This window comes from Desmodus rotundus, chromosome 13 (assembly GCF_022682495.2).
Source record: "Desmodus rotundus isolate HL8 chromosome 13, HLdesRot8A.1, whole genome shotgun sequence".
NCBI lineage: Eukaryota > Metazoa > Chordata > Mammalia > Chiroptera > Phyllostomidae > Desmodus > Desmodus rotundus.
In genome coordinates this window covers 69,179,575-69,191,319 of record NC_071399.1, presented here as the reverse complement: position 1 = coordinate 69,191,319, position 11,745 = coordinate 69,179,575, and the positions used below count along the sequence as shown (strand labels likewise).

The following is an 11,745-nucleotide window of genomic DNA, read 5'->3' as shown; positions in this document are numbered from 1 at the left end:
ATTGAAGGGACAAGTAAGTAGGAAGAAATGCTAAATTTACCTTAACAATAAAGAATATATTTGTATTCATTTTCAAAAACATTTTACTTTTCTTTCCATAAAAGTGATAAACCTCCAAGTCATTTACAATATTTCATAAACATTTTAGGACTGCAGAAGGAGCATAGCTATTGATGTGTCTTGACTTCCTGAAAATTAGAGTAACAAAAGGTTTTTTGTTTTGTTTTGGTTTGGTTTTTGTCGATTATTTCCAAAGAATGGACATTCTTTCCCTGAACTGGTTCATGTATACTCTACCAGCTCTAATGCAACCTGACACTAAATGGAACTAAATGACAAAATAAACTAATATTAGAAAAAGAGACAGCATGTTTCTGTTGAACTGTACACAGGAACTGGCTCAGAGATAAAATGCAAGAGCAAGAGTTCATGTTCCACAATATAATATTCATTTTGATAACCACTTTCTCACTTTAGAGCAGAGATGTCAAACTCATTTGCACCAGGGGCCATATCAGCCTGGTAGTTGCCTTCAAAAGGCCATGAAAGACTCCATGATCGATTAAACAAGGTGGAGGGCCAGATTAGGCCTGCGGGCCCTGTGTTTGCCACCTGTGCTTTAGAGGAGAGTGATCTTTAAGTTAATGTAGAACATAAAGAGCAGCAACACGTACACACTCAGCACAACCAAAAACTCAGAATAACTTCACCCTTTAGAGACTCTTTTAAAGACTTTATTAGTTATCTTAATTCCTCATGTCAATTTTACTTGATTTTCATTAGTTTTGTAGTGTATATATTATTCAAGAATTCTCAGAATATAAGTGTGCAGGTTTAACCTGAGGATCAGGTGAATATTCAGACTCCAGTTCGGTGGATCTGAGATTCTGAGTTTTCAATATGCTCTCAGTTAATGCCAACACTGCTGACATGAGGACTGAACTTCAAGACATAAGAAATGAAACAGTTAAAAGAAATAATAGGTTAATTAGCTTAAAAAAGAAAAAAAACCTTTTAAACCAATTTCTTGAGGTAAGATGAAATTGGATAGAATTCAAAGGAACATCCAGAAAAGTAATGTGTCTCATATTTTAGTGTAATATAAATTTAGGAAAAAAGTGCACTCTATTGAGTGATGCTTAGCTTTAACTATACATTATAATTATGTGATGAACTCTGAGAAAACAATGTGGACTTTTGCTCTGTGCATGATGAAGTAAGTGGGACAAGACAAAACCTTTTCTCTTAAACAACCCCCAAATGGACAAAATATATAAGATAACAGTTTTTTCAATGCACAATAAAAGCACAGTATATGACCCTGAGAAAAGAAGACAAATGAAGGGAACTTTGTAGATGAGCTAATTTTTGATAGGGAGCACATTTTGATCCCCGGAGCACAGATTATCAAGTAGTCTTTGTGGACTTTCTGAGTTGAGGACAAGAGATTGGTATTAAAAAATCGAGATAGATAGAAATTTTGTGAAGAGTTCTTGATTTGAGAGAAGCATACACCAAACAGAGCTCCAAAAATGTGGCTTGGAGGGACTAATTATTGTTAGTCAGTGAAAGAAAATGTAGAAAAGAGAAAAATACATAAGCATCAGGTGCATCAGTTAAAGCTAAACAGACGATTGAATACCACCGAATGACTGAAGGGAAGAGAGTAAGGGCAGAGGCAGTACACATTAGCTAAATCCTCGACTTTCATATAGATTCAGCAGGCCATCCTTAATGTTAAAGAAATAAAGAGAAAGCTGCATGCAAATTTTATCAATTTAATAGCCTCATGGGAGCATATGCTAATCTCTGCTACCAAAAACAACCAAAAATGATGAGAAAGGAAATGTTCAATAAGCAACTTGGCTCACTTGAAGATATATTTGGTTCAAGTTGAACCTTTCCTTATTAACTTATAATAGAGAGAAGGCAAGACAATTTTTATTTAAACTAATCTGCCATGTTTTTAAGAAACATTATTAATATATTAAATATGTTTTAAAATTTCATTATCTGGCCACTATAATAAGATGTTCTTTTTAAATTAAGCACAATTTGCTCTATAAAGTAAAATATTGAAAATGTCTAACCCTGAAGGGTACTACATATAAAATGAGGATACTATATCTTCTTTACATGTGTGGGGATAGTAAGGATGGAGACATATAGTTGAGATTTTATATTTTTCTAAGTAAATGAAAGTATTCCTTTTTCTTTGGTTTTATCATCCACGTGTCCATAGATTGGATTCCACCACTCTTTTTCATGTGTTTATTTCTTTTACTTCAGTATTTTTTCACATGTTATATTGTCAGCAACCAAAAAAATATTGAAAATAAACTGTATGATCCAACACCTAAAATGCAGTTCATGTATTTTACAAATGGGCATGTTGCTTTAGATTTACTTCCTACTTGAAGTTATGCTATATAATGGGTAAACACTTTCTGATCATTTTTCACTAAAGGGAAATGCATTGCTAAACAGCAGCATACCAAATAAGCACTCATCTCATAAAAGTTTGATAAAATAAGTGTTAATATTTATCATGTTCAAAGAAAAATTGTAATTAAGTGAAAAAAACTTTTTCTATATTTTCTTTTTACAAAACTTGTTTTTTGTTTTTTTATTTTATTTTTTTAATTTTTATTCAGTTATAATTGTCTGCACTTTCAGGGATCATTTCTATAGTTTGTTACAAAACTTGTTTTTAAGTTTTGATAACACAGAAATTAATTTAATTTCACTTTTAAAAAATAGGGTTGCACAATAACCTATTTTGTTATTATAACTCTATAATTTTATGTCTTGATGAATATACAATTTAAAAATAATCAAACCCACTTTCAGAAGTTTAGTTTAAGCGCTGGTTTTTTTCCCCATGAAGGATGTGAGCTTTCATAATACTCTGCTCTGTTTTTCCCTATGCCATACTTGATTTCATTTTTCTTTTCTCTTTCCCTGACTGCTTTTATTAGTCCAGTGCTTGATACAGATGAACAGCCCTGATATTTAAAACAGAAAAGCTTGCATACTATGAATTTGGCATTCAGAATTACATTTTCCAGCTTGAAATCCCCAACCTTAACATCTTTGTAAGCATTAAACCTTTTATTTAGAAAACCATATCAGAAAGCAAGATTTACTTTTTTGAATCCCATCCTATTTTCTAAAAGCATGAACAAATGTATTAGGAATACATACTTTATTTAGAGAATTATTTAAACACCCGCACTTATGGTTCAAAACAGTATTTTTTTCATTTATGTTAAACAATACTTGCAAAGATATTTTTTTTCCATGACAACCCCAAATCACAGTCCTGTCCATACCTTAAATTTACTCAGTTCTTTTGAAGTATGCACAGTTCAGATAGCCATTCAGTACTTTAAAAATTTAAATAACCTGTTTCCGACAGCATTTGATTATGCTAGATGATATCACATGCTTTAACGTGTAACAGTAAATGCTGTTGTATTTGCTGTTTAAAAATTATCTGAATAATCTAGTTTTGGAAGAAGTATTATATCATACTCAATAAATAAAACAAATTGCTTTAATTTGCTAAAGATATTTAGTTTGTTAAGCATTCTATGTTTATACCCATGCTTTACTGAGAAAATATAAAATGTAATGAAGAGGAAACAAATAAAAGAAGGCTTTCTCCCATCAGCCACAAATTTTTTTCTCATACTGCATAAATATAGGAAATCTATGTAATGGAATGCATAGTAAAGTAAAATGTGTGACTATATTTATAGAATCACTGAATGCATTTTATTTGGGATTGCTGAATATATTCAAATGAAATAAAAATGTATATTTAAAATCAAAACGACTTATTTTAAAAATTATGCATGCCATCTTCACTCTTCGCTGAAGGGAATGAGAGCACTTTGCAGGGTGATGACATGCAGTTTTAAAGACAGAGCATCTCCTTTTGCTGACTGGCAATATATATATTTTTTGAGTTGTTTAATTCTTTTTTCTTTTTTTACTGTTATTCAATTAAGTTGTCCCCATTTCCCACCCATTACTCTCCCCTGCCCTACCTATCTCCAACCTCCCACATTCGATCCTCCCCCGCTGTTGTCCTTGTCCTTGGGCCCTTTATACATGTTCCTTGACTTGACCCTTCCCCTTCTTTCCCCGTTATCTCCCTCCCTGACCCCTCTGGTCACTGTCAGTTTGTTCTTTATTTCCATGTCTCTGGTTCTATTTCACTCACTTGTTAGTACTTATATGTGAATTCAGATCCTTTATAGTAAATTAGGAACTTCATAATTTAATTAAAATTCTAAGATTAAAATGTAGTAACAGTTTGTTATAATCAATAAGATAATATCACCAAAATGCTACTCCTTTGCCTAAGAAACCTCAAGGCAGTAGAAAGCCAGATGACTATTATTATGATGCTTCCTGTCTTGCTTAAAGTAGTGGTAGTTCTTAAAGTGAGGTCCGCAGGCCAGCAGTACCAGCTGCCTGGGAACTAGTTAAGGATGCAAATTCCTATACCCCAGGTCATCATGACACATGTTAAGTCGTGAGAACTATTGGCCTAGAGTATCTCAGCAGTTTCTTTCTCTTATCTCCTTGCAATTAGTTCCAAAACGGCTGAAAAAAATCCCCCTACTACATTTACAACAATACCTCACTTTTGAACAACTTTCATGAGAAATAAAGACATAAAAAGCTTATTGGTCTCAAAAATTAATCTCTGATAATCTAAAATATATAATAGTTTTAATTTGTTTTTTCGTACATGAGGAACCCTATTAAAAAATAGGGTTTCACAATAAGAACACAAGTAAAGACTAATGACATACGATTGTTATAGTGAAAATGACATTTTTTAGCTTATGTATATCAGGGTTCAATCCCTGGCAGTCTAACATTAAAGATCCCCTAATTGTACTATCCACAGCTACAGAAAGAGAATACACGTATCTAGGGAATTTTGTGTAGATTAAACTAATAGATTAAATGAAGTACTTCTTGTAACATGCTTAGAATAATGTACATACTCAACACCTATATTCCTTTTATTATGTTTTTTAATCCATCCTTTCTATATTTTCTTGCAAATAATGTCTCAATGGTTCTCAAAGTAAGGTTTCAAAATATTTCTAAAAAGGGTAGTTTTACTCAGTAGCTCTGATAAGTATAAAGCATGACCCCATTATCGCTCTCTGAATACTATGAAGTACTTCCTAAAATGCTCTTATTTTGCCCAATTATATTTAGCCATTTGCATGATTCTGTCTAGTTTATTTTGTTTTTCTATGGAGGTATCAAGAACTAGAAAGTAAAAAGAAGCATTGTTAGCGTTTGTGCTTAATGGTACATTAACCAGTAAAAAGCTGTGCAGAAAGCGTGCATTCATTTCCGACAGACCGGCGAGCCTCCTCTGTGTAACGTCTCTTTACTTAGAAAGAAAAAAAAGTTATTTATACATTTTCATAATTATCCTTCATTCAGTTCTGCATTAATACAATCGGTAACTGCTAGCAAATTTTACTTTTAGAATTTTAAGTATTAATCCCTTGTATTCCTCTATTACAAAGTCTAATTTATTTTTCTTACGTTGGTTTACATTCTAGTGAGTCAGGGAGTTGGAATATCTGAAGATATTCCACTATTTCACACTTTTCTGAAGTTGTAATTTATTTTATATGTTCAATATTGTATAATTTAACTTTCTTTTTCTCGTTAGTTCCAACTCTATATTATGTGCCATTGGCCTTCACACTAAAACAGTTTTTATTTCGTATTTTCTAATAATGGCTACTTTGCTTCCTCTAGGACCACGGTTACAGCCTATTCACACTCACTATTTGTCATCTTCTATATATGTTAAGGCATGAATGTACTGAATAGGCGTGGAAGACACCAAAAAAGTGATGACTTTGTTTTCTTGAATTTTATGGTCAAGAATAATAAAATATGTAAAATTTTAATACAAACATTTCCATAAAAGGCATTCTTACACTATATTAATTCTGTTATTAAATACTGTTTTGCAAAATTCCTCTCTATGTGTATAGATCAAGAACAGCTAGACTTAAATCACAACTTTATGGCGATATGTATATGGCCTAGGGTAATTGTTTCAAGCTCTTCATCCATTTGTTTCATCATCTATAAAATGTGGGAGATAATAATGGCACCTCCTCTCTAAGAGTGTTTGAAAATTAAATGTATCAGTAAATATGCAGCCCATGGAAGACAGTTGTTAGTACTGATATAGTGACTGTAGTGATAATTATTAAGTATGATTTTGAAAAAAGAACACTTGGGCTTCATATTAAGGGTAAGGATGGTTCAAATACAAAATTTTAGGATTTACAGCCTTATTTAAGTATGCCAGATACTTAAAGAAATCAAGGATTTTAGGTGCCCTATGATGTTATGCATATTTAGGACCATTGAAATGTAATTCAAGTATATATTTAATATTTAGTAAGAAAAAACACAAAAGTTATCAATAATAACCTTCTGTAACATCCTGACTTTGCAAGGTAACAGATGACTGAAATTAAACAAGTTACACACACTACTTTCATTTTAGCTCTCTCGTCGTCTGTAGAGAGAATAACTACAGTAGTTCCCCCTTACCTGTGATTTCACTTGCTGGGGTATAAGTTCATTTCTAAAAGAAGAAAGGTGGGTACAGTATAATAACATTTTATAAGACATAGACCAAATTCGCATAACTGATATTACAGTGCATTGTTATAGTTGTTCTATTTTATTATGTTATTGCTGTTAATGTCTTACTATGCCTAATTTATAAATTACACTTTATTGTATGTATAGGGAAAATGTGGTATACATAGGACTCAGTAGTCTACATAGTTTCATGCATTCATGGGCGCTCTTGAAATAAGGGGCAAACATGGTATTGTCTTTTATAGTTTTGAGATTTAAATATGATCTACCCAAGATACTAAGCATGACAAGTGATGGGATCAGTCTTAGTAAATTATTTTATTATTTATAATTCTAATATCTGTTAAGATGACAAAAACAGGATATGACTTGGTAGAATGACAAGTGGAGTTCTTGATACTTATCCTGGAGCACAGGATAATTGAATGAGTTAACTAGTTCCAGATACATGAATCTGTATCCAGCACCAGGACTTCACCTGCCAAAACAAGAAGATAAAATCCTCGTTACTGTTAGATACTTTCATAACAGATATGTTGTCTTAATAAAAACGAATTAGAATCAAGATGTAATTTATTCTGATTTTGAAATTAAAATATTGACTCAAATCCTGCAGTTACATTTATAGGTCACAAATACCTTCAACTACTGATGAAAAGTTTATTATAAATTCTCAAAAATAACTTATTAACAATAGTTAAGTATATTTAGGGAAAATCAGTTTATGGTTATAACAGCATATTGAGTTCTTGAATGAATTTATGAACTGTCATGGTTAATTTTTTCTGCATTATTTGTCTCTAATTTACCATAAACCACTTTTGAAACCTCTTTAAAAACTCTTCAAGATCCAGTTATATTTATTTTAAATAATGACTCATTGATATTCCTGCTTCTCTTTCTAGAAATATTTATGTGAATAAATAATGCTAGAAATTTTATGAAATGCTAAAAAAGGAAAAGAATGAATTTATAGGGAATGGATAATCTAATCTGTTTAGAGAAAGGCTTAAAATGTATTTCACCTTATTTTTTTCTGTTTATTTTCTTACACATATTCACAATCAATTACTTTCTTAAATCAGTTTAATTGGGTATTTTACATTCTTTTAATATATTCCCAAATGAATTTGTAACATTACCTGTCAAACTGTAAATTTCCCCCCTTTCATTATGTTATTTAAAATAACTAAAATTGCTCATAAATGTTAATTTCCCATCCCACTGACTTTCTAATCCCTTCTCTTTCATGTTATCTGTGTCTCTTCTTGGCTATTACAGTTATCCAGATAGAAGCAATGGAACCTCAGTTACCTGGTAATTGTATCATTGATTAATAATTGTATAAGTGCAGAGACATTTATCAGTAGTCACTAAAATGCAATATTGTTTAATGATCAAAAATAATTTCAAATATTTTGAAGAAGTTATTTAGGAAATATATCAGCCAGAGTTGTTTTCATAATATAGATTAAGAACAAAAATACCTCCTCTAAATGCATTATCTTTAGTTAGAAAAATCTGAAAAGAGGCCCTGACCTGGATGTACACAGCTCCGAGCCAAAGGAAAGCTCCTAGTAAGGGGAAGTGGTATTGATTTGTTTCACATAATCCATGTGTGAGGGGCTTGCATATAAAATGCAAACTGCATAGTCATGAAGGCTTAGGTCTCAGCTTCTTCCCTGCTGCTCCCCGCCCCCCACACTGGTGAGAGTTTGATTAATTGGAGACATATTTTAAAATAAGCATTGCAGGATGATAACTTTTCCTGACTGTACTTTAAGCAGAAACAGGGGGAAAGTGAGGAAAACAGTAACAGGAGATTTCCCATATTCTGACAAGTATATCTCAATGTTCACATATAATTTTAAAACCATAAAGGTATAGAAGAATTTTACTTTTAAAATGTATTTACAAATCTGAAAAAGGAAGGCAGCAGTAAAATTTATAAAATGGGGGAAATATAATAGGGTGAGAGAAAACTACAAAAAGATGAATTTTTGAGGAATCATCTAACCCTTATATTTAAATTTTAGATTATTTAAATTTTAAAATGCTTACATTTAATTTATTATATTATATATATTTAGTTGTAACACAAATTATATATATATATAGGATATATATATATATATCCTATATATATATATCCTATAATAGGATATAACTTCACATTTATATCCTATTTGAGGGGGAGGAACATGGTTTGTTGTCATGCCATTCTTATTTTTAATTTTTTACTAATTTATTTGTTAGTAATTTTTAAAATTGTTTAAGTACAATTGTCTCCATTTTTCCCACCACCACTTTCCCCCACCCCACCTACCCCCACCTCCCACCCTCAATCCTTCCCCTCTTTGGCTTTGTCCATGTGTTCTTTATACATGTTCCTTGACTACCCTTCCCATTCTTTCCCATGTTTTCCTCCTCCCCCTGCCCCACTGGTTACTATCAGTTTGTTCTTCATTTCAATGTCTCTGATTATATTTTGCCTGCTTGTTTGTTTTGTTGATCAGGTTCCACTTATACGTGAGATCATATGGTATTTGTCTTTCACTGCCTGGCTTATTTCACTTAGCATAATGCTCTCCAGATCCATCCATGCTGTTGTGAAGGGCAGGAGTTCCTTCTTTCCTTCTGCTGCATAGAATTCCATTGTGTAAATGTACCATGTTTTTTTGATCCACTCGTTTACTGATGGGCACTTAGGTGGCTTCCAGCACTTGGCTATTGTAAATTGTGCTGCTATGAACATTGGGGTGCATAGGTTCTTTTGGATTGGTGTTTTGGGGCTCTTAGGATATAATCCCAGCAGTGGAATTGCTGGGTCCAAAGGCAGTTGCATTTATAGTTTTCTGAGGAAATTCCTTACTGTTCTCCACAGTGGCTGCACTAATCTGCATTCCCACCAACAGTGTACTAGGGTTCCCTTTTGTCTACAACCTTGTCAGCACTTCTTGTTTGTTGATTTGTTTATGATGGCCATTCTGACTGGTGTGAAGTGGTATCTCCTTTTGGTTTTATTTGTGTCTCTCTGATGGCTAGTGATGCTGAGCATCCTTTCATATGCCTCTGGGCCCTCTGTATGTCCTCCTTGGAGAAGTGTCTAACAGGTCTTTTGCCCATTTTTTAATTGGGTTGTTTTGGGACAGAAGCATAAAATGGATTATTGGAGTGTTTTGATGGTTGCCAGATGGCAGGGAGGTATAGGGGAACGTGTGAAGAGGTGAGGGGATTAAGAAGCACAAATTGGTAGTTACAGAATAACCATGGGGATGTAAGGTACATTATTGGAAATGCAGTAGCCAAAGAATATACAAGGCCATGAATAATAGGGATGAGGTTTGCCTAAGGGAGCGGGGTGCTTGGTAGAGGGGACAAAAAGGGAAAAACTGGGACAACTGTAGTGGATAATCAATAAAATATAATTTAAAAATGTGATTAGGTTATTGAGGTTAGTGGCATGAAGCTGAGTGAAGTGACGATGAAACAAACCCATTTCTCTAGCTGGTGGTACCGGCATGCAGATAATCTTTGGCATTGGCATGATCTGTTCAGCTTGCAGCTCACTCTTGTTTCTGCATCCTCACTCTCCCGAATTTCTTGGGTTTAACTTTGCCAATATAACATGATTCTACATGTTGATAGAGATCCTGCATTGGGTGCTTCAGATTTTTAAGCTTTTAAAAAATATCTTCACTATTCTTCAGATTCAACCTCTGGCTGACCTATGGCTCATAGGTGTCCCATCTTGTTGTTGTTCTCCATAATTGGCAGCAGCAAAGTGTGAATGAAACCTTCACAATGAAACCTTGGATTAAAGGTTTATGTGGATATGCACTTCTAAAGTCTTACCTGGCACTCAGAAACAGTTTCTCTCAGCGAGTCGTGTTTGCCAGAATTCCATCGTTAACTTCTTACTTTCACACCTACAGTTCATCTGGGGTGGATTGGATTGACACTGGTTCTAAAGTAGCAATTTTATTAGTCTCACTATATGTACATTTTCTAAACCAGTAATCTTTAAATTGGGTTTATTACTCAGGGAGGCAAAATCAGAAGTTTTTTTAATATAGTAACATCCTCATAAATGCCAGGATTTTCAAAAAGTACTGATCAATATGGCCAACCAGTAGGTACAAACTAATTAAAAAAATAATCCTTTATAATTAGTTTTAGTGCCAGCCTACAAATCAAAGGGTTGCCAGTTCAATTCTCAATCAGGGCACATGCCTGGGCTTCGAAACAGGTCCCCAGGAGATGGCGTGTGAGATGCAAACACACATTAATGTTTCTCTCTCTCTTTCTCCCTCCCTTCCCCTCTCTCTAAAAAATAAGTAAATAAATAAAAACCTTTAAAAATAGTTTTAATGTGTTTTTTAAAGCATTAAGAAGTTTACTGTGTCCCAACATTTCAGGAATGCATCTATTATACAGACCAAATATATAGAAATTGTAATATTTTAAGGAAAAAAATAGAAATAATGCCTTTGAATTGCACCCAAGCACAATCCATAGTAATCATAATCTGACTACAGATGTTCCTTTTATCTTGTGCAACTGCCTTCTGAGTGTGTTTAGATCCTGACATATTTATTCCTTCTTAAGTGTGGAGAAGGCAGAAAGCATTCAGCTACTAGCAAAATAAAAAGCTCTTATTAGTGTTCATTAAGGCCTTAGATTTGAATGACAAGTCTGGGAGTGGCTGAGGCCCTTTGCATGTGGCTCCTCTTCATCCAGAGACCTATAAACTGAAAAAAGACAAGTTATGTGTCCCCATACCCAAATATAATGGTGAGACAATAATAGCATAATCAGTATATAAAACTTTGCAGTGAATACACCAGACACAACTGCAATGACACCTGAAATTCTACAGTGTATACTTATATATGGCTCTATTAAAGGTAAAGAATATGGTAGCCGGAGAAAGGCAGCTCAGGCAAACACAGAAAGGTCCCAGCGCCCCAGTACAGCTCCTAGAGCTCGATGTTGATTGTAGAAACTGTGCCATGTGTTTGGATAGTGAATTGCCAGAATACGTCTGAGATACATTAGATGCAGGAAACAAGGGTC

General features: G+C 33.4%; 1 pseudogene; it reads left to right on the top strand.

Moving 5' to 3' along the window:
• Positions 1-2,660: 2,660 nt before the first annotated feature.
• On the top strand, positions 2,661-2,742 carry LOC112313933 (small nucleolar RNA U3; annotated as a pseudogene).
• Positions 2,743-11,745: the final 9,003 nt, after the last annotated feature.